This window comes from Canis lupus, chromosome 38, assembly GCF_048164855.1.
Source record: "Canis lupus baileyi chromosome 38, mCanLup2.hap1, whole genome shotgun sequence".
Classification (NCBI taxonomy): Eukaryota; Metazoa; Chordata; class Mammalia; order Carnivora; family Canidae; genus Canis; species Canis lupus.
Window position 1 is genome coordinate 6,659,027 of NC_132875.1, and position 21,334 is coordinate 6,680,360.

The following is a 21,334-nucleotide window of genomic DNA, read 5'->3' on the forward strand; positions in this document are numbered from 1 at the left end:
ATTCAGTGAAGTCACATTTGTAAAGTCTCTGGGACATAGAACATGCTTGGACAACATGCCATTTCCCCACCTTGAGGCCCTCCTGGGAGCCTTTGTGCTCTTGCGAAGTGCAGGGTCCTGGGTGCAGGGTCCCGGGTGTAGGATCTCGGGTGCTGGGTCCAGGGTCCCGTGTGTAGGGTCTCGGGTGCAGGGTTCACGGTCTCAGGTGTAGGGTCTAGGGTGCAGGGTCTTGGGTGCAGGGTCTGGGGTCCAGGGTCTCAGGTGCAGGGTCCTTTGTGTAGGGTCTCGGGTGCAGGGTCCAGGGTCTCAGGTGCAGGGTCCAGGGTGCAGGGTCTTGGGTGCAGGGCTCAGGGTCTCGGGTGCAGGGTCCAGGGTCTCAGATGCAGGGTCCAGGGTGCAGGGTCCAGGGTCTCAGGTGCAGGGTCCGGGGTGCAGGGTCTAAGGTTCATGTTGGTTCCAGCTGCGGGAGGCCCTCTTCTGCAGGGATGCCGCGAGGTGGGGAACCGAACCGAGGTCCAGCTGAGAGGCCCAGGAGGAAGGCACAAAAGCAGCACAGGGCAGGGTCTGCTTTTGATCAGGAGCCGCTGTAAAGGAAGGTGGGAAACCAGACAGAAGCATCTCAAGGAAGTCCCGGGGGAAGTCCCAGGGCCCTGGGTGGCCCAGCGGGTGAGCGTCTGCCTTCGGCCCAGGGCGTGACCCCGGGGTCCCGGGACGAGTTCTGCATGGGGCTCCCCGCGAGGAGCCTGCTTCTCCCTCTGCCTGTCTCTGCCTCTCTCTCTGTGTCTTTCATGAATAAATAAACATAATCTTAAAAAATATATATATATAAATAAATAAAAGAAGTCCCCCGTGGCGGGCGGGGACAGCAGAGCAGTACCGCCGGCACCAGGGCGGCTGCAGGGGGGCGGGGCGGGGGCGGGGCGGGGCGGGGCCCAGCGGGGGCTCCCTCCGCGCCTGCGCACTCCCCGCCAGCTCGGCCCCTCCCACCGGGCGGGTCTAGGAGCGCGGGCCGGACGCTCCGCAGCCCGAGTCGGTGTGGCGGGGGCTCCTGGCGCCGCAGCGTTTCTAGAATCCGCTGCCTTGTCTCTTGCTACTTGGAGGCCTGTCTGCACCCACCGACGTGGGGCTCGAGCTCGGACCCCGAGGGGAGGAGCCGCGTGCTCTCCCGAGGAGCCGGCCAGGCCCCCGCGCCGCCGCTGCCGCCGGGGCGGACCCCACGCGTCCCCCTGGACCCCTCGCGCTGCCCGGGGCCCCCAACGCACGGCCGACCCCAACTGAACGCCTTCAGCAGCAACTCGCGGCTCAGACGAGGAAACTCCGGCCCCCCCGAGGGCGGCCCAGCAGTCAGGCCTGCTTCCTCTGCAAATGTCACAGACCAACCAGAGATCTTGTTTTTTTTGTTTTTGTTTTTTTAAGGGTTTATTGGCAGGAGGGGGGGAATTTCACAGCCCAGAAGGAAGAACTACGGGAACCAGGGTAGGTGACTCCTCCACGGGGCGGGGCCTCCACTCCCCCGGAAGCACATGCTTCCATGCGGCAGGGCCTCTCCCCCCCCCCCCCGCCCCCGCCCCGGAAGAACACGCCTCCATGGGGGCAGGGCCTCCACTCCCCCGGAAGCACACACGTCCACGGGGCGGGGCCTCTACTCCTCCCCCGCCCTCCCCCCCCGGAAGCACATGCCTCCATGGGGCGTGGCCTCCGCTCCCCCGGAAGCACATGCCTCCAGCCACGCACCGGGGGGTCAAGCGCCCCGCTCCCAGCTGGTTCCAGTTCCGGTTCCGGTGAAAGGCCGGGAGAACTGGCCAGCTCGGGTCACCTGTCTCCATCCCTCTTGCACTCTGGCCGCAGTGGTGTTTGAGCCCCACTCTTGGGCCTACCAAAGCGGGGAGAAGAGTGGGATCTGGGGGAAAAACAAGTCAGAAGGGTAAAGACCAAAGCCCCCCAGGATCTGAGCTCACGGTCAGCTTAGCGCCTCGCTACTCAGGGTCCCTCCTGGAACCGTACGCTCTGGCGACACCAGCCTCCTGCACTCCCTCGTGCTCGCCTGTCTCCTGCTCAGGGTTTTCAACACCCCCTTCCTGGACCGTCTATACCTTCTTTGCATGGATAATGCCTATTCATCCTTGTATTATTTTTTTTAAAGATTTTATTTATTTATTCATGAGAGACACAGAGAGAGAGAGAGAGAGGCAGAGACACAGGCAGAAGAAGGCGGCTCCATGCAGGGAGCCCGATGTGGGACTCGATCCTGGGACCCCAGGATCACGCCCTGGGCCGAAGGCAGACGCTCAACCTGCGGAGCCACCTGGGGATCCCCCCTACTCATCCTCCTAGATTCAGTGCTTTGTCACCTCTTCCAGGAATCCTTCCTAGAGCCTTGGGGTAGATCAGATATCCCTCCTGAGCTCCTGGCACACCTGCGCACCTTTACGGCTTACCGCAGAATGTCCCTGGACAACAATAACGATAGCAGCAAAGACACACCTATATAATGTTCATTTGCCACGTGCCAGGCACTGTTCTAGGCAGTGACACACTTGAATCCATTTGCTCCTCACAGCAACCCTGCGAGGCAGGCATACTGCTCATCCTCCTTTTATGAAGCAAAGACACCGAGGCGCAGAAGCTAGATCGCAAAGCTAGCACTCAGCGGAGCCGGGTTCAAACCCGGGGCCCATGACTCTGAGCCTGTGCTCCTAGCTATTGTGCCCAGAAAAGGCTTCACGGGCTGCAGTCTGCCCTCCAGGGCGGGGATGGCGACAGTCACCCTCACTCCTGGCTATGACAGAGTCCGCACTAACAAAATACTGTCTGATGGATCTGATGGAACTGAATAGAACTTTCTCCGTTGGGCGGCTGGCGGACGAGGAGGGAAGGAGAAAAGACTCCATGGAGCTGGATTTTGCAGACCCATGGAAGGAATGGAGTCAGAGGCCAAACTACCCGTGTCCCGGCAAACCACACAAGCTGGCCAGAGCCCCGCTGCCCACCGCCTATTTCTGCCAAACGCCTCTGGATGGCTCGGCCACACTTTCTCTGCACCTTGTGTCTATATTCTTTAAGTGAATTTGGTTTTCTCTGTGGTTAATGGAGGCTTACCTCATGGCACGAACGAAGGCTTCTACAACTGAGCTCCCACAGTTGTGTTTTTTCCTTAACATAACATGATAAGGCCAGCGTTGGGGTGTGCAGTGATTTTTCGCCTGGAGATTTTCACCTGGAGCCAGGGCATTCTTCCTTGTTTTAGTTTTGCTTTCCATCAGGTGCTGGCCCAGTGGTAACTCATTGCTGCTCCTAAATAAGTGATCAAATGTGCCCTGACTTGATTTCTCCAGTTGTGATGAAGCTGACCCTATTAACCCACCTCAGTGGGCCTCGGGGCCCAGTAAAAGGGTACACTTGTTTCTACTAGCAAGGCATGTGGCCAAGGAGGGGCTGCCACCACAATGGACGGGTCACTACATGTGGCAAGTGTTTCCCTCTGGTAGGGCCTGAATTCAAACTACAACATGGCAGCAAATTAATTAATATGAAAGTCAGATACAATGAGCGCGGCTTTTTCTTGAGTCCTTGCCATGGGTCAGGCTTTGAGCTAAGCTATTAACAAGTACCATCTAATTTAATCCTTGTAAATCTGTGTCAATCCTTTCAACGGTACAACAAGCACCCACTTATGCCAGACTCTGCATTGGGTCCTTGGGACTGAGTAGAGAACAAAACAAAGATCTTTGACTTGAATAGAGAGAGCAAGCAGTAGACATAATACGAGTAAACTACAAGGTAAACCACATCGTAGGTTAGGGATAGAACAGTAGAGGTGAGTGGCCGGAAGTGCCGGGGGGGATGGTCTAGCTAGGGTTTATTGAGAAGATGCTATTTGAACAAACATTTATTGGAAGTGAGGGGGTTGGCCACGTGGAGAATGGGAGAAGATGATTCTGGGCAAAGCAAAAGGCCAGTGGGAAGGCCTCAAGGTGGGACTGTGCCAGGGGGTGCTCAGGGCGCAGCAAGGAGGCTCGGGAGGTGGGGGAGGTGTGAGCACTGGGAAGATAAGCAGCAGAGGTAGTGAGGGGCCACATCACACAGGCTCTTGCAGGTCACAGTTACAAGCCACTTCATAGAAGAGGAAACTGAGGCAGAGCAAGATGATGCCAAATGTGATGTGACCTAAAAGTAGCAAGTTTCAGAGCTGAGATTGACCCCAGGGGCAGGGAGGACTCTACATCAGAGCCCAGGTGTCCATCCTGATGCTAGAGACACCCCCCCTCCCTCCACATGGCAACCAAAACTGCTGCTGCTGGTTTCTATTTTTATTTTTTTAATGATTGATTTATATAAGAGAGAGCACACACAAGCACATGGAGGGGAGGCGCAGAGGGAGAGAATCTCCAACAGACTCCCTGCTGAGTGTGGAGCCCGATGTGGGGCTCGAACTCACGACCTACGAGATCATGACCTGAGCTGAAACCAAGAGTCAGACAACTGACCGAGCCCCCCAGGCGCCCCACACCAAAGCTTCCTGATGTCCTCCTATGTCAACCAAGTTAGGCCTGAGGGGACCCAAGACTCAGAAAAGTCTGAGCTGGAAGGAATCCCAGAGATGATCTCATCCAGTTCTGGTGCCGCGGGGAGAATAACAGAGGCCTCAAGGAGGCCTCCTACCCTGCTGGGCAACGGGATATCCAAATAGGACAGGTATCCTCATCTGCAAAATGCAGACATCCACCCCTCCTTGGAGGGAGTGTGTATTAAATGAAATGATGTGTGCACAAGGGCTGTGACAGTACCGACAGCTCCCCTTTCCTGGCCTGTCTCCTCCCCCTGCTTCTTGGAGCTGCAGTCACTGACGACCATGTCTGAGCTCCACCCTGCCCCGGATGGGGACAGGATCTGTATCAGCAGGTTCCACACAATCGCCACCAATCAAGGGCGGAGCTTGGGATTTTGCTGGGAATGTGGAGAATTGTCCCCCCACCTGTCCCCACACACGGCAAGCGCACTGTCCTCCCTGAGGGCCGGGATCTGGTGCCCCGGAGGCCCCCAGTCTTGAGTCTCTACTATTCCTCTTCCATCAGCTGGAGCCCTGCTGGATGCACGCAGAGTTCTGCTCAAAGCATTGGATACGCAATAGGTGCTCGATAAGTGGTTGTTACTGTTGTTACTAATAGTGCAATGGAATTTGCTGCCACCAAAAGTGTATCAGGCAAGTCATGTACCTCTGTGCACCCCAGTCTTCCCTGAAATATGGGCTTAATACCCACGCTAGTTTCCGTCACAGCAACAGCCTGGGCTCATACTGATGAAAAAGTTCATTCAATTGTGGAAAGCTACACACACGGAAGCCACTGTTTCAGGTATCAGCTGGAGAACAGCAGAGGTGGTTTCCAGCAGGATCCCACCGCCCACATCCACGAGCCAGAGCCTGGGGGACCTGGTCCTTGGGCCTCTCCTGTTTTCCCACTGGGAGCAAACCTGGGCCAGGGCTGTCAGCCAAGACCGCCTTCTCCCCTGTGGTGGCCCCAGAGAAGCACACAGCATCCCTGTGGCTGGTTAGCAGATAAATATTAATGACTAAAAATGTATGTAGGATGGATGATGGATGGGTGTCCTGGGAGCCATCGCTTTGATTGCCCCTCCTTGGACACATTTAAGGATCAACGTGATAATTACAGAGAGCTGGAACAAAATGATAAAAAGCCTAGGGAGGGGTAAAGCAAAGTCCAAGGGAGGAAAAATACACCAATCGGGTCACCTGCGGAGAGGACACGATGCAAATGTGGCTGAGGTGGCCCTGGAGGGCAGAAGCCTTTGGTAGGGATACCCTGCTCGTGCTCCAAGAGTCCCAGCTCCTTTTTCCTGCCTGGTGGTGTGAGCAGTGGCAGGAAGCCCAGCGGTACCAATTCGGGCTCAGAGTGCTTGCTGTGGGCACACGACAGTGTATATAGACTCAGGGCGTCCTGGTGTATTGTTAGAATATTCGGAAAAAACAGCATATGGCACATGCTCGGCATGCGATTCTGTTCCTGCTGTTAACTTAGTTAATTCCAAACTCTGATTCTTTCTGCTTACAAAAAGGTGCTTTGCACAGGGACGAAGGCCCCAGACTGAACCTCTTCTCTTTTTCTCTCACCGAATGTTATTTTTTGAGGGTCACGTAAATAGTCCCTAAAAACATTATAAATAGATTTGAGAAGCCCATCCCCACTGAAGAAAACAAAGCCCTGAGCAAACAAGCACGTGCTTTTTCCCACAGGAAGCGTGTGAGCCCGGCCCAGGCACGGGAGTGGAAGCCTCTGGCAAACTCACATGATTAATGCTCTTCCCCGGCGCCTCGCCAGGGCCCACGGTTCCTGATTCCTGGTCCTTCCTCTGTCCCTCCTGTTCTATTAACGGCCTCATCTTTGTCAGGGATCCAGAGTCCACATTTTTGTCCCTCTGCCTCCTCCCCACCCTCCCTCACCAGTCACCAGTCCTGCTGCTTCCCTGTCCCTCTTCCTTCGTTCGCCCTCTGCTCCCCACTCCCACGGCCATCACTCTCATTCAGGCCACGAGGCATCTGGTTCTCGGCTTCCCCTCACTCCGGTCTACTCCAGACACTGCCACCAAATGCTTGAAACACGGCTCTGACTGCACCACTCCACTGCTCAGACACCTCCCATAGCTCCCCACTCTCAACATTAAGGGCAGCTGGCACAGCTGATGTGCAGAGCCTTCAGAAGCTGGCCACCAGGTCTCATCTCTGGCTGCCTCGTCCTCTCATCCTCTGTGGTTCTCTGCCCTGAGGAGCATCACACTGCTCCCTGTGCTCAGAACACCTGCCGGCTGCGCTGTCCCGTGTCTGCTGTCCCACACCTGCCTGCTGAAATCCTACTCAACCCCCAGGGCCCATCCCCAACATCAGCTCTCCCATGAAGTGTTTCCTCTCTGCCATCTGAGCACCTCTTCCTGGTCTCAGGTAAGGGAGCTCTGCATTCCAGTCACTTCTCTGCTGAAAAATTCCTCCCACTAGAATTTATCACCCATGAAAACAGGCACTGCTCCTCATCTTTTCGGCTCTTCACTTCACACACAGTAGATATTACACACATGAAAAGAAAGACACTTGAACTGCACGAAGGTAAAGCACAGACAGACATACCACATTTCCTGCTGGATCACATAGGGGCCTGGCTTAGAATACGCGGTTTCTTCTTTCTGCTTCTGCATAATTATGGTCAGAGCAGAGAAGACCAAAATGCTAACGGATGCTGATGGTGGCACCAGGATGGTCTGCATTTACACCGGTGGTTATTCTGTGTATCCCAGTAATCCTAGGAGCTAATGCAGTGGCTCCCAGCTGGGGGGCGATGTTGCCCCCCAGGGGACACATGGCAATGTCTGTAGATGCTTCAGGTTGTCACAATGGGGAGGTGCTACTAGCATCTAGTGGGTAGAGGCCCAGGAGGGGGCTAACCACCCTACAATTCACAGCCCCCACAACAAAGAATCATTCAAGCCAAAGTGTCCATAAGGCTCCTGTTTAGAAACCCTGAACTATTGTAAAATAGGCACTATTAACCCCATGATGGGGCTAAAGAAACTGAGGCACAAACATGGCAGGCGACTCTCCCAAGATAACACAGCTATTTAAGTAGCAGAAATAGATCTACCCCCTGGCTCCTTGATTCCCAGCTGTGTCCCTTCTCCTGACTTATCTGTATAGACAGACACCACGGCACAAACTCAAAAGCACTGGACCCAACTGAGACTGCTGCTACTAAGCCTGGTAGATGTTAAAGTGATCGCAGGGATGTGGGCAAGGTCAAACAATTTGGCCCATCAACCCCTCTCCGGAGCTAGGATGCTTTTTTAGAGTCCCTCTAAATTACACAAGACAGTGGAAAGCCAAACAAGAGGTCCAGTGGGCAGCGAATCCTCATCCTAGTAGGCAGAGCCAGACTGCTCTGGCACTGAAGCGACTCCACGGGGCCATGCTGGGAAGCGAGTCAGGGAAAGGAAGCTACCTCCCTTTCCTGTCCCTGGAGAGCTAAGCCCTCGACGACGCAGTGGCTTTGCTGAGACCCAAGAGCATCCAGATTGGCTTTCCTCACTCTAAGCATGGTGATGAAGCCTGAGAAGCAGCCCATGGTGAGTCGGCATCCAGTGGTGGGAATGCCATGCTGGGAAACCCCACATGACGCCGTGGTTACTAGATTCCTTGACTCAAGAGAGCAGAAGGGCAGCATGCTGGCACGGAGGAGGAGGGGCCCAACAGACACAGATGCCACTTTTTCTGAGTATTTGGGCCCATGTCCCAGAACCTGCCATCTGTGGGGAAGCAATGGGATGGAAAGGGGTTGAAGAAGACTGATGGGCAGTGGGCATCTGGGGGCACAAGCACTTCAGAAAGTGCCTGCAGGGCCGCCTGGCAAGATTATCTTGGGGGCTCCAGTGGACACAGCTGAATTCCTGGAGAAGACAACATTGGGCAGATTTGGGCACAATGTGAGGACAACAGTATAAAATCACATGAAGTTCCATGTCACTGGGATCAGGGGTAAGCTGTGTGATTGCTAAAGCATGTTCAAGAAGTTCCTAACCGGATACCTCCAAGATCCTCTATGTCTGATGAAGGAAAATGCAAAGGTGGTGGCTGTGTGCTGATTACAGGGCCTGAGCCTCAGCAGCATGGCTGCCTAGGATGGGAGGCAGGACTTGGAAAAACTCAGCCCCACATCACAGGAGACATTCAGCTGGATGCAGAAGACCTCAGCCTCCCAGCGACAGTGACAGGCATCGCTTGTGCTCCGATCAGAGCCGTCGACTTCGGTTGAGAAAGACTCCTTCAATCCGAGGCTGAAAGTCAGGAAGGCCATAATCAGTCACCTATGGACGGTCTTCTCCAGGTTCTAAAATTTGTTAGCAGATGTCTCTACAGTGAGAGCAACAGGCTGTGAAGCCCGGGCACGTAGTAGCTGTCGCTATTAAATAAAACTTCTCATAAAACGAATATGGGATGTTCAGTGTTATCATGACCGTTGTGTTACGTGGGGGTGAAGCAGTTCACGTGTATAACTGGAAGGTGCTTGGGTTTTCTGTTCTCACTTGGCTACTTAGAGGGCATAATTCAGGATCTCTGCTCTACCCCCGACACTCAACAGGGTGAGGACTGCAACACTGGCTGTTGACCGACATCCAAAATCTGGCACCGCAACTGAACAGCGTGACCTTGGACAAGTCATTGAAATTTCACGTGGCCGTTCCCTCACCTGTCACGGGGGCATACTCCTACTCCTACTTCCCTTGGCGGGGTAGTAGTTGAGGATGAAGCGAGATGACTGTAACTTGCCTGCCACAGGGTCTGCGCACGGTAAGTGGCTGGTGAACGTCAGCCCTCGTGACAAAGGGCTTTCCCATATGTCACCTCTTTTCCCGGGTACCACCATAAGGTACAGCAGCAGGAGATCCCCCCCCACCGCTCCAGTGTAGTAGGATTCTTGACCTCACGGTTGTTCCCTCCTGCCAAATTGTTCTACTTAATTAGACAAGGACTCTCATGTTAGGATGAAGTCGACCAAGTTCTTGCTTCTAGTTGCCTTCCATAAAGGAACCACTCTAATATATTTATATATATATATTACATACATTTATATAAATATATAAAATATATTTCATATATATATATATTGCATCAACCATGCGAACCAGGTGGTTCACTTGGTTGCTAACTGCCCGGAAGTATTACTAGATAAGCAGTGGCTCAAGTTACCATGCCAGCTTATTAGTGTGATCAAATAATGCGTTGTGGTATGCGTTGTGGTATCCGCCGGCTTTCCTGCGTGAACCATGGCGAAAGCAGTAAGAGAAGTTTGTAGGGGTGTCCACAGTGCTACTTATACCTTCTGGGATATGGAAACAATCTCTGGGGCCGATCTCAGGTCACCAGCAGTGCTGGGAATTTGTTGGAGAACTTGCACTGCCAACGATGAGCGGAGGTACGAATTGTGTGTGTGTGAACCTGGCAGGATCTTGGCAGGGCAGGAGGCATTGCTGACTCTGGGAATGGCCAAGTGGCCCTCCTCTTCTCTTTGAGGATAGGATACCTCCTGGAGTCTGCACCTGTGTTCTTCTCTTGGCCTCCTGCATGGGGAACAAGGGCAGGGCTTCGCAGAGCTGACTGCCTTGATCCAGCAGCTGCATGCAGTGCCTGAAACTCCTACTATCAAGGGCCCCCATCGGTCTTCTGCAAGGGTAGGTTATGCAAATTCTAGGGAGAGAATGCATGTTATTTCAGAATTCTAGGTTTAGAGTTACACCTTCCCAAAGATGCACGCTAGAGGTGTGCACAAGATCTTTAGTGAAACAAAAAACCTGCAATTTACAAATTCTGCTGGCAGGTGACAGCCACATGACCCAGACTGGAAGACCCGCTACCTCCTATGGGATCTGTCCCCAAACCCCACAGGTGTGATTCTGCTATCTCTATGGACTTAGGAGAATGTATACAACTTTAAAGCAACATAAATCCACCAAGCTGAGAAATCTTAAAGAATATAGAACCCCGTGGATATGATGTGGAACACCAAATCTGATTTGTATTGGTTAGAAATGGTTTCTGATGCAAACCCCAGGCCTGTCTAATTGGAGTGGGTTCTGTACAGCTGCAGGCTGCTGTTTCTTGGCTGGCCACTGGCGTGGAGGAGCTTGCCACCCTAATCATCCTGTTCGGAACCTCTGCCACCTTCTGTGAGCATTATGATGTACTGAGCACTCCCTTTATACTAGGAACTGGACGAGACTTCATGCCGCGAACTGGACGAGACTTCATGCCGCTCACTGCCACCTCGCCACAATCCCACAAGCTCTACATTATCATCTCTGTCTTACCAGTGAGAGATGGACTCAGCTGGTGACAGAGCCACATCCAAACTTGGACTTGCCCAACAACCCCCACATACCAGGCTCACCCCTGCATGTCGCCCACTTCCTTTACCAGGTTCAAAGAAGAGGAATATACCAGGGTTTCCCTGATGCTGACAGGTCTTTCCTGGTGCTGTCCCCATGGTGCTCCTTTCCCCCCAGAAGGGGGAAGTCCTCTACTTGATCCCTCTTGAAAAATAAGGCAAAGCAGTCCCCCCACCCTCTCCTATTCTTTCATTCCAGGCACTCCCGGAATGAGTGTGCATATTGAATTTATTTCTAAATCTTCCCACCAGTGGGACCTCAGGGGAGCTTGCATCCAACTCCCTCTCTTCGTGATATGATAAACCAGGCAGGAGAGGTACAGTGACACCCGAGGGTCAGGCAATGAGTTGGCAGAGGCAGGACCAGAGCTCAGGGGTTTCCCATCTCATAGCTGGCCTCTAGGACGCCCTATATTTTCCAAATCATGTCAAAGCATTCTGAAGAAGTGGCCAATTGAAAGGGACCAGAATGTGAAAATAAAATAATTAATAATAATAATAATAATAATAATAATAATAATTAGATTAAACTGGTTAAACTGGCTTAACAAGAGTGGAGGATGAAAATTTAAAACACCTCAGTAGATCAGACCAGCATTCACCCCACCTTACAGGGAACCCTTGACAGTGGTATCACAGAGGATCATGGGAAAATATGGGAGACACATCTAGAATGTTAACTTTAAGCACTTAGGAAATGTCCCCTAACTTCCATTTAATAACCCCATTTATATCTGTCATCCATGACTCTCTGAAAGTTCATTCCTGGAATCTATTTATAATTTCAGCCCATACTGTTTCTTGGAGTAAGGATTCTTGCACATTTACTACCTACAGCGTAAAGTACTACTTCCTTTTATTTGGCCTAAAACTATCAAGTTCTCTGGCTCTGCTCAGCAGGGCAGGATGAGAAGTCATTAACATCTTTCACCTGAAGAATTATTTTTAAAGAAGCTAATTAAGTCTACAATGAAAACAGGTATATTACTATGCAAAAACATTAATTAGGTCAATTTTGAGGTTCCTACAAGTGCCCTAAAAGAGTTCAGGCCACCTACCGGGCCTTACCTTCTCCAAATGACTTCCAGGTAGAACCTACTTTGGTAAGAATTGTCTTTTCTTTTTTTTTTAAAGGAATTTTCTTTAGTCACCTACGTGGACATGATTTATGGCTGCCCCAGAGGAAAAATGAAAAAAAGTCAGCCAAAGGGCAGGGATATATAATCTCCAACTACAGTGTAACAGCAATGAAATCTTCAAAAACACATTCTTTTGTTCTCAAAGTCCAAAATTTTCACTTCTGAACAAAGAGTGTATTGGGAATGACTCCAAGAGCTGAGGCTGGGAGATGGGATGGCAAAGGAAACACCATCCCGATGGAGCTTCAGGTTGCATTACCTGAATCCTTCTGGATCACCACTTATAATGAAAGCATGCATCACCCCATGTCTGTTTCACTATCAATAAGGGATAAGCTTTCATTGCTTTTCTATTCAGTCCAATGGTATAAGACATGCTGGGTAAAGACATTCTCCTTGAAGATTCAAAGAAAGGGCAGATGGATGGCACTGTCTGAATCTCCTTCTGTGGCCAGCCGAGGAGAGAGATGGAGAGGCACCCGAGCCAGGGGGAATCCCAAAGAGAACAATTTCCATCATGGGCCCAGGGTTCTCCAGCACAGGCCCAGACACAGCACTTAACACCAAGGCACCTGTCAACTGGGGAGGGGAGAGGTGGTCGGTGCCTAAATGAGTTTCTCTTTCCCCTGAAGAGTCACATTCTGAGTGTGCTCTGCAAAGACAGCGCAAAGGTTAATCATCCAAGGTATTTCAGAGTCAGTACAGACCAAACCCTTTTTCTGAAAGTTGGTTTTGCTATTAGGGAGAGATCTAGTCTCCCAAGACCACAGAAATCCCTAGGGGTTCCTGCACTCACAAGGTGGAGAGGGGGAAAAATGAAGAAACATGGCAAAGCCTCAGCAGTAAATCTTTTCAAACAGCCCCTTTGAGGGAGACTTGCCATTCACCCGGATTTTTAGGTGGGCTAAGTGCAGTCTTCACCAAACTTTGCTAGCGATGTGCTTGTCCAGGGGACCAGCTGGGAACTAGCGGAGGACCCAGAGGATGTAACAGAGCGAGGCCGTAAGAATCCTGATGCACAGAGCAAGGCAGAGATTTGATAAGAGTTCAGTCTTCTACCAATGTCGGAACTCACAGCATGTTTTTTTCCGAGAAGCGCTGAGTGTTTTCCAGATGACACATTCATCTTCCCAGAGCCCGGGGAATGGAAAGCCGGAGGCTGCAGGGGCAGGGGTGTGGGGCTGAGGAGGCAGACCTCTCAGGGTGTGCTCACCCCGCCCCCCACCCCAGAGAGCCGATGGGTGGTGCGGGTACCAGGACAGCCCTATCCTCATGCCTCGTCCTTCCGCTCCGTTGCTGCCCTTGCTGCCAACCCTCCTGCCGGGGTCACTACAAACCGTGACCCTCACCTTTCTCTCTTTACAGCAGCCTGACTTTGCTGATAAGCAATAAGCCAAAATAAGAGACTTCAAAGAGTGGATAAGGGGGGAAAGGGGCCACGGGAAGATCTGCCAAAAGAAAAAAAGCAATGAGCTCAAAAGCATGAGTCTTGCCTTCTGTCCCTGGCCCCGGGGCTCCCCTGCCCGAAAACGGGGCGGTGTGTCTGTTCCAGATCAACGGGCCTGGCTCCCTTCTCAGCCTCCGTATGGGAAGACAATGGAGATATCTAGTGGTGAGCTCAGGGTGCTGGCCTGAGCAAACTGAACAGTGCCCACCCCTGCGCCTTAGGACAGCGCCTGGCTCAGGGCGCACCCCGGAGTGTCTGCTATGGGGTCGTACTTGCATCGCATTCTCCGGCTTGGAAAGTGTTTGCTGACTTTCTCCCCTTCACTCCCCATAACTACCACACAGTAGGGGCCAGTAGGGGCCCTGACACTGTAGTGAAACATGAGACAAAGAGCAAGAGGAGGGACGTGCACCTACATCTTCCCATTCTGTTACTCTCATTAATCTCCAGAAAAGAGAGGGTCTGACCTGGTGAAAAGAGCATGGGGTGCAGGTGGGAAGAACAGGTTCTGATGCCCAGGATGGCCAGAAAGGAACCTGGAGATCTAGCGGAGAGATGGCACGGGAGTTCCTTTTATATGCCAACTCCGATTTTCAGCAGTGGCCTTACGACAAGAGCCAGGAGGACCCTGGGGCTGCTCAGTGGGGCAGTGTGCTGTGATAGATTAGCCATGTCAGCCCCAGACATGGTAAGAGCTGATGGGACCAGGATGTCACTATGTCACCACGATGTCATCCATTGGCTGTATTTTCTTTTTCCAGTGTTCCTATTTCTTTTGTAGCCAATTAAATAAATTTCATCAGAAAATTAATCTATTCTACGTTATACAGCTGGATTGTAGCTGTGCCGAGATTTGAATCCAGGCCTCTGAACTACAAGTCCAGTACCGTCTTCACTATGTCATGCTGTCCAGGTCCTAATACCAGTTATGTTCCCATAAATGTGGATGCATGGGTTCTCCCCTGCCTCTGTTTCTTCACTTGCAGATTAGAGGAGATCATCCCTGTTTTCTCCATCTCACAGAATTACTGGCAATCAAACAAAAGGCCAGAATCCCAGCACTCTGAGCTCCCAGGCCCGTGTTCTTGCTGCTGCACCCTGTTGCTATCAATAGACATGAAAACACTGAAAGGCAGAAGCGGCCCTAAAAATGCAGAGTAGTAGTATGGGAAGCGAGGAGTCTGAAGCCCTAGGTTCTGCTTCAGTTGCATCTGCTCCACACCTGGTGGCTTTCTCTCCACAGCCCCACATGCAGAAGCTCAGGAAGGAGGAGAACGGAAGAGAACCAAGGCTAACAATGGAGGCAGCACCCCCGCCCCCTGACGACTCCCCAGGGGCAGCTGCTTCTGGGGATGTCCAGAAGCTGCATCCTCTCATATCCCTCTCAGCCCTCTGTCCTGCCCTCCAGATTGGCTGTCCCAGACCTAGTCACCACACTGAGCGGTGTTCCTGGAACCCGGGACGCTGCAGTTCAAAAGAGGATGATGACAGTAGGGCCTGGGGATAGTGGGGCTGGAGGTCCTGGGTCTCCACTTGCGGGCTCCCCTTTGTCTCCTTCTTCTGCTCCCTCCTCATCAAAGTCTCCATCTAAGGAGTAAGTAAGCTTCCACTGCTCTCAATCCTGTCTTTCCCTCCTCCTGACACCCTAATTGGTCCAACCACGTTGCCCATCTTCTGTGGTTCTCTTCAGGCTCAACAACATGTCAACTTCAAGGAAAGGCAACCACCTCCCCTTCCCCACATGCATATTCCAGTAGTGGTTTTTGGTGTTGCGCATAAAAATAGTCCCTGCACCCGCCTCATCTCTCCTCATAGGATGGGAGTTGCTGGAGAGTGGAGGTCACGATTCGGCCTAGAGTTGTCTGAAAAAAAGGGAGATCACCCATCTTAACTAGCCTCAGACTCATAGGATTGTAGGGCTGAAAGGAACTAGGATGTTCATCTTGTCTAGTCAACCACATAAGTCCTAAAAGTATCCTTGAACACAGAGACCTGCCTAGCTCCCACGCAGCCCATTTTGGGGTTCCAAGAAGCTCCCACCCATCATGTTTATGTTTCGATTGTCTCCACTAGCTAGAACGTAAACTCCACAAGGATGAGGAATTTTGTCTATTTTATTCATTACTGCATCTCCAATGCCTAGAATAGTGCTTGGCATGTGGCAAGTACTTAATAAATACTTGTTGAATTAATTAATAATTGGTTTTGTTTCTAGCCTTTGGGGTCTTTCAAAAGAGCTTAAACATTTTTGCCTGCTATATGATGGTGTCTCAAATAATTCAAGACACCTGCCATGTCTTCTCCCTCCCTAAGCTCTTACAGTCCCTTGAACGTTACCTGAAGAATATCCTGATCCTTTGCCACCTCGGGATGTTCTCTGAATGTGCTCCAGAATCACAAAGCAAGGAGGACACCTGGAATTTCCCCAGCTAGCCCATGCTGTCATTCTACAGGCTATGATCTGGTCTTTGGACACCAAAGCCCAGGCTGCCTCGCCACCTTGTAACCAAAAGCAGCTACGTTAGAGGGGCATGAAGCACTCCCAAAGTGGATGCCGTCTTCACGTGTGGGCCGTGCTCCCCTGACATAGAGGGCCGGGCCAGTAAACAGATGGAGAACTCCCAAAGGGCTCACCTGTGGTAGTCCCAACAGAACACATAAGATGCATGGAGATGGTCTCTGCCCTCAGAGTCTGCAGTGGGACAAATGGATAAGTCAACGTGCAATTACATCCTAGCGAGATAAATCGTCGATGCCCTATCATGAACACACCAGAGGCTTGCTCTGTGCGCTTTACTCTGGTGACTGAGCAAGACATTCCTCTCTCTGAACATCCTTGGAGCCTTAAACAACTGAAGGAAGACAGTGGAGTGTTTCTACCTGTACATTTTTCACATCATTTTGAAACTCCCAAAGACAGATTTTCTGAAAGCTGTTGTGACTGTTTACTCTGTGTTGGGAGCTGGGCCCATAATAGGTCTTCAACAACTGTTTGTTAGATAAGTAGCTGCAGGATCTTCACAAAAACTCTACAAGGTAAGCATGTTTAGCCCCATTTTACAGAAGAGGGAAGTGTGTTGCCACTTGGAGGTGAGGACAGGTACATATCTACATAGGGCCTGGCAAAGGATAACCACAGATAGCTGGCAGCAACTGGATGCACAGCCCATGACAGCATTGTCTTTTGCAAGCACTGACGGATGCAAAGCTGGACATGCCAAACATGGTCTGCAAGTGTCCTGGACTCTGGAGGAGGGAGACTGCTCTGGGCTGGATTGTGTGGAGACTGGGGGGAACAGGCAGGCTTCCAGTGCTGGGCTGGTCCTACAAAGCTGTGGTGCTCTCTGCATCCCAGTTTCCTTGCTCTGGACACAGTTCTCCTCTGATCAGACTGGTGGTGAGGGTCAGTGGCACTGTGGCAGCCAGTCCTGCTCTGACCCGAGGCATGCTGGCATGGAAGGGGACCATGGCCTAGAGATCTCTACAAAGGTAGCTCAGTAGGACACATTGCACGATGGAAAGTAATTGTCGGGGAGGTGGTGTCAGACTATGCTTAAAGGAGGTTCTAGTCTCCTGAACTCAGGTCTATAGCATTTTGGGGCTCTGCCCCCAGAAATCCACTTCCAACCTGGGATCTCCCAGATGACTGATTCCTTTGAGTCACCTCTACCATCCAGCTCTGGGAAGAGTATGTAACTGAAGCTAAGACACAGGGTGGCAAGAAGCCTTGAGCCCACGGAGAGGTACTTACTTGGTCCCTCTCTTCAAGAGGTCTGGAGTCCAGCTGGGACAATGGGGAGGCCCTGTGTCAGGACTGACCATCAATCAAAGAAACTGGCTTTGTTTGTTATTTAAGGAATTATCCTACTCTAGGTTTGTGTATAATCTTGTTTACTTCCTCAACCAAGACACAAGTGCCCCAAGGGTGGAGGTTTTGTCTTCTAAGTCTCTGACCCCATGGTTCTAACTAATAGAAGGCATTCTAGGCCTGTTGTAGAGTGATGGGTGGGCAACTGGCTGAATCAAGTGGATTAGTCTTAAATCAGAGTCCCATAGGCCTAGAAGGATGGACCGGCTGAAGGGTTAACTGCAAAGAGATGTGGTCCTGCCTGGAGCTGGGCCACATGGCCAGTTCCAGGATTCAAGTGTGAGTAGCACACAGCTTCTCAGGTCAAGGAGCTCAATCCAGAAAGGGCTATGGTTCAATCAACAGTACAGGAGGCCACAGAGCCTGTATGAAAGACACAGAATGGTTATGAAAATGCAGACTCTGAAGCCAGATCAGGAGTTCAAATCCCAACTCTAAAGAGATATGTGATCTTGAGCAAATACTTCAATTTCTCTCTGTCTCAAGTTCCTCATCTAGAGGTGGCCATAATAATAACAGCTCCCAGGATCGTTGGATCGAGAATTACATGAGTTGAGATATATGAAATATCTGGAAACACATGCGTGCTGGCTATCAATGTGTGGTAGAGGCTGGGGGCAGGGGGCGGGGAGGGAGACCTCATCCAGACTTGGGGTTGGGGGAGGATGCCAGACAAGCTCTCTGGGGAGACGAACAGGTGGAGAGAAGAAGGTGGGCAGGTGTGAGAAAGATTAGGTTAAGGGACAGGATTGGCAGATGCTCAAACACCACCAGCGATAATTCGGGTGGAGCCCTGAACCAAGTCCAGGCCTGTGCTGAGCGCTGGGCTCCGATTCCTCCCCAAACCCTCCAAGCCTCCTGTGGGTAGGGTGGGCGGGAGCCCTCAGGGGCTGCAAGACAGAAGAGACACAACCTGCTACCTTACCTTGGACCAGAATAAAGGAGAAAGGGGACTTCCCGAAGGAATGAGTGACATGAGGCAAAATAGCTGACAAAAGGCAGAGCAGAGATCCTGAAACCAAATCAGCAGGTCCAGCATCCAGGGCTCCCACGGGATAAAGGGACTGTTGAGTATCTGCTTCTCATTACTCAGGAAATGGACACCAGAACTCAAAACTGCTTGATAGTCTGTCAAACGTGTGTGTGCGTGTGTGCGTGTGTGTGTGTGTGTGTGTGTCTGTATAGAGGATGACGGAGGAGAACGGGAGGGGGAGAGGGAGCAGGGAGGGAGAGTATGTTTTCACAGACCCAGGCACGCTCACTCAGCTGGGGTGAAAGTGCTGAGTAAGGGAAGGGTCTGGGAGTGGTTCTGCTCCTCTTTATGAATGATCTTGATGTGGGTGTCACAGGAATGAAATCAACAGATGGCAATAAATTTGTAGGAAATGAAAGAGACGGGTTTAAATCCAGGATCACAAGAACCCTTAAACTGCTTCTATGCAAGAGAGGCCTATGAACACTAAATATTTCCTAAAGGATTAGCTCAATTCCCGGAGGTGGGAGGCAGGGATGGGGAGGAGGAGCTGGCTGTCCTCAGCACCAAGCATCAGAGCCTCAAGGGGCGGCGGAGGGGGGAGCAGAGAGAGGTCTCCCATTCATCTGAAGCTGTGCCGGCTCTTGACAGACAGGCAGTGGGCGGCTGTTTATCTCTCAAACTTCAGCTATTTTCTTCAGTAACAAGGTGTAAACTAACTTTCCTCGGGGCAGAATTTCCAGCTTCAAGGGAGAAAGAGGACATCAAAGTGGAGAGCCCGCACTTGAAGGAGGGACCTGCCATTTCTTTGTGGAAAAAAAAAACCCTCTCTCTTTTCCCCTCCCTGACCTCACCCAGAGGCTGCTCTGGGACTTCATCTTCCTACCAAAAAAAAAATAAAAATAAAAAAAAGCAATCGTCTATTTCAACTCCTGCCTATGTAAAGGAGAAGTTTTGAGTTTCTTTGAAAAAGCCAGACATGGGATGGGCAGGAGGAGGGCTCAACACCATCTGCTAGGCTTGACTATCATTTCAAAGGCCCAAGGCACACGTTAGTTCCTTGATTCTCACAGTATGCCAAAAAAGACAGGTGCTAGGGGGCCCCCAGTGGTTGAATCCATCTAAGTCCACATAAAGGATGTGCCCCCTAGAGGGCCCTGGAATGAAGAAGGTGACCCCTGTCTGATATCCACAGACTCAGGCGGCCCAAGGACTGCAGGAATCACCATTCCTACTTCAGACTCTCATCTTTTCCACCAAGACTGTTTCCAGCACATTCGCTTTTCCAAATCACAGTTGTGTTCTAACCATGGAACCAAGGTGAGGCTTGACATATTGGATGTTTCTACCTGTCTCACTAACCTGTCTGAATGGCAAAGAGTTGTCCCAGAGTGCGTCTGGTGTCTTGCCTACCAGGGCATTCAGCAGGTTGGGTCCAGATGCCACCATGGCATCAGCACTTTGCTCAGGCTTCCAAAGGGAAAGGAGGTTTTTCAACGGGCAAGGGAGGGGTGTGGAAGGGCCTGTGTGGTACAGGACACCCACCTGCTTCTGAGTTTCCTGGGGGAGAGGGAACGATGAGTCAGATGTTTTCTCAAATCCCCTTTCAGCTGCTTTGTGACTTTAAGAGAGGCCACAAAGCATTATCTTGGCAAAAGTCAGCAAAATGCTCGTTTTGGATCTGTATATTGTCAAAAGACAAGCTCAAGTGAGACACATTTTTGGCACCAAATGGAGCCCATCTATGCAAGTTTTCCAAATGAAAGGTGACTGGCTCTTCTTGGGTGGCTGCCCATCAAGCTGATGCTCAAATGCAGAACCCAAGGGCTAGAAGGATGGCAAAGTGGACAAAGTGTGCACCATGGGTTAGAAGAAGCTTGGTTAGACATATCTCTTGCCTTCTGGCCTTGGACATGTCACATAACTCTCCTAGGTCTTGGTTTCTTCATTTGCAAAAATAAAAAATAAAATAAAATAAAGGGGAGAGCCTACCTCCCTATCTTTGTCTTACAGCTATGTTGAGGGCAGAGGGAATGTTATGAGCAAAAGCACTTTGTGAGTTTCTGTTACCAACATGAAGGATGGTTATTATTAACATGGCCTGCAAGGTCTAGAATCTTCCCTGAGGGCAATTCATGGGAATGCTCTGGGCCTTTAGTACAATGGACTGATGTTTCAGAGTTACTGCCATGGACACTGTGTTGAAAAGGCTTTTGACCTCAAGGGCCAATTTCTAGCTTCTCCGCTCAGGGTTTTATGACATCTGGGACCACAGAGCATTATGTTTATTTAGGATCCTGTCTGAATCACTTTTTGTACCTGTGAATTAAAGTTATTGATTATTGGGTCAGGGTGGCACATTAAGTTGATGTTCAAATTCAGAACCCAGACAGCCCGTAGGATAGTAAAGTGGACAAATCGCGGGGAATGAGGCTCAGGGGACATCTCCGCCTATCTCAGCACAGGTAAACGGCCTCCTGAGCATTAGCATGCATTTCATTTTGGCTCATAGGGCCTGCAGTTATCCTGAGTTTCCTCTTTGAAGCTTTGGGTCCCTTGCCTTCGTCAGTATTCAGCGCTCGAGCTCAGCTGATGACATTGTGATAATGACCCCTCTACTCAGTCGCTGTAGGTCTCATCCCTGGTCAAGCATGCACATAAAGCCATCAGGGTTCCTAAAATTTCTGAGCTCTTAATCTAATCCAAGGGCTTTGAGCTCTGGGTCTGGGGTTTAGGAGACACCAGATCCAGGGGTTGATGAGCAGAGAGAAAGCCATTCTGGGAGATGTGGTCAGGAAAGAGCAAAGTGCAGCCTAGTAAGTGCAGCAATGGACAGGAGGAAGGGAAATTTGCTGACAACCAGCACAGGGAAGGCAGGCTCTGCATGAGGTAAAGATGAACAGTCCTAGGGCCTCTATTGAGGGTAACAACTGGCATCTTTTACTGGAACCCTGTGGTTCTGGG

General features: G+C 51.2%; 1 protein-coding gene and 1 long non-coding RNA gene across 3 annotated transcripts in view; one reads left to right on the forward strand and one right to left on the reverse strand.

Moving 5' to 3' along the window:
- FAM78B (family with sequence similarity 78 member B) overlaps nucleotides 1-21,334 on the reverse strand; it is an 88,311-nt gene that overhangs the window by 49,646 nt on the left and 17,331 nt on the right. The window lies entirely within an intron of this gene.
- On the forward strand, nucleotides 986-19,559 carry LOC140626904 (uncharacterized). The gene is made up of 3 exons (XR_012025882.1): nucleotides 986-1,476; nucleotides 9,141-9,349; nucleotides 12,078-19,559. It is a non-coding gene; the product is annotated as an uncharacterized lncRNA (long non-coding RNA).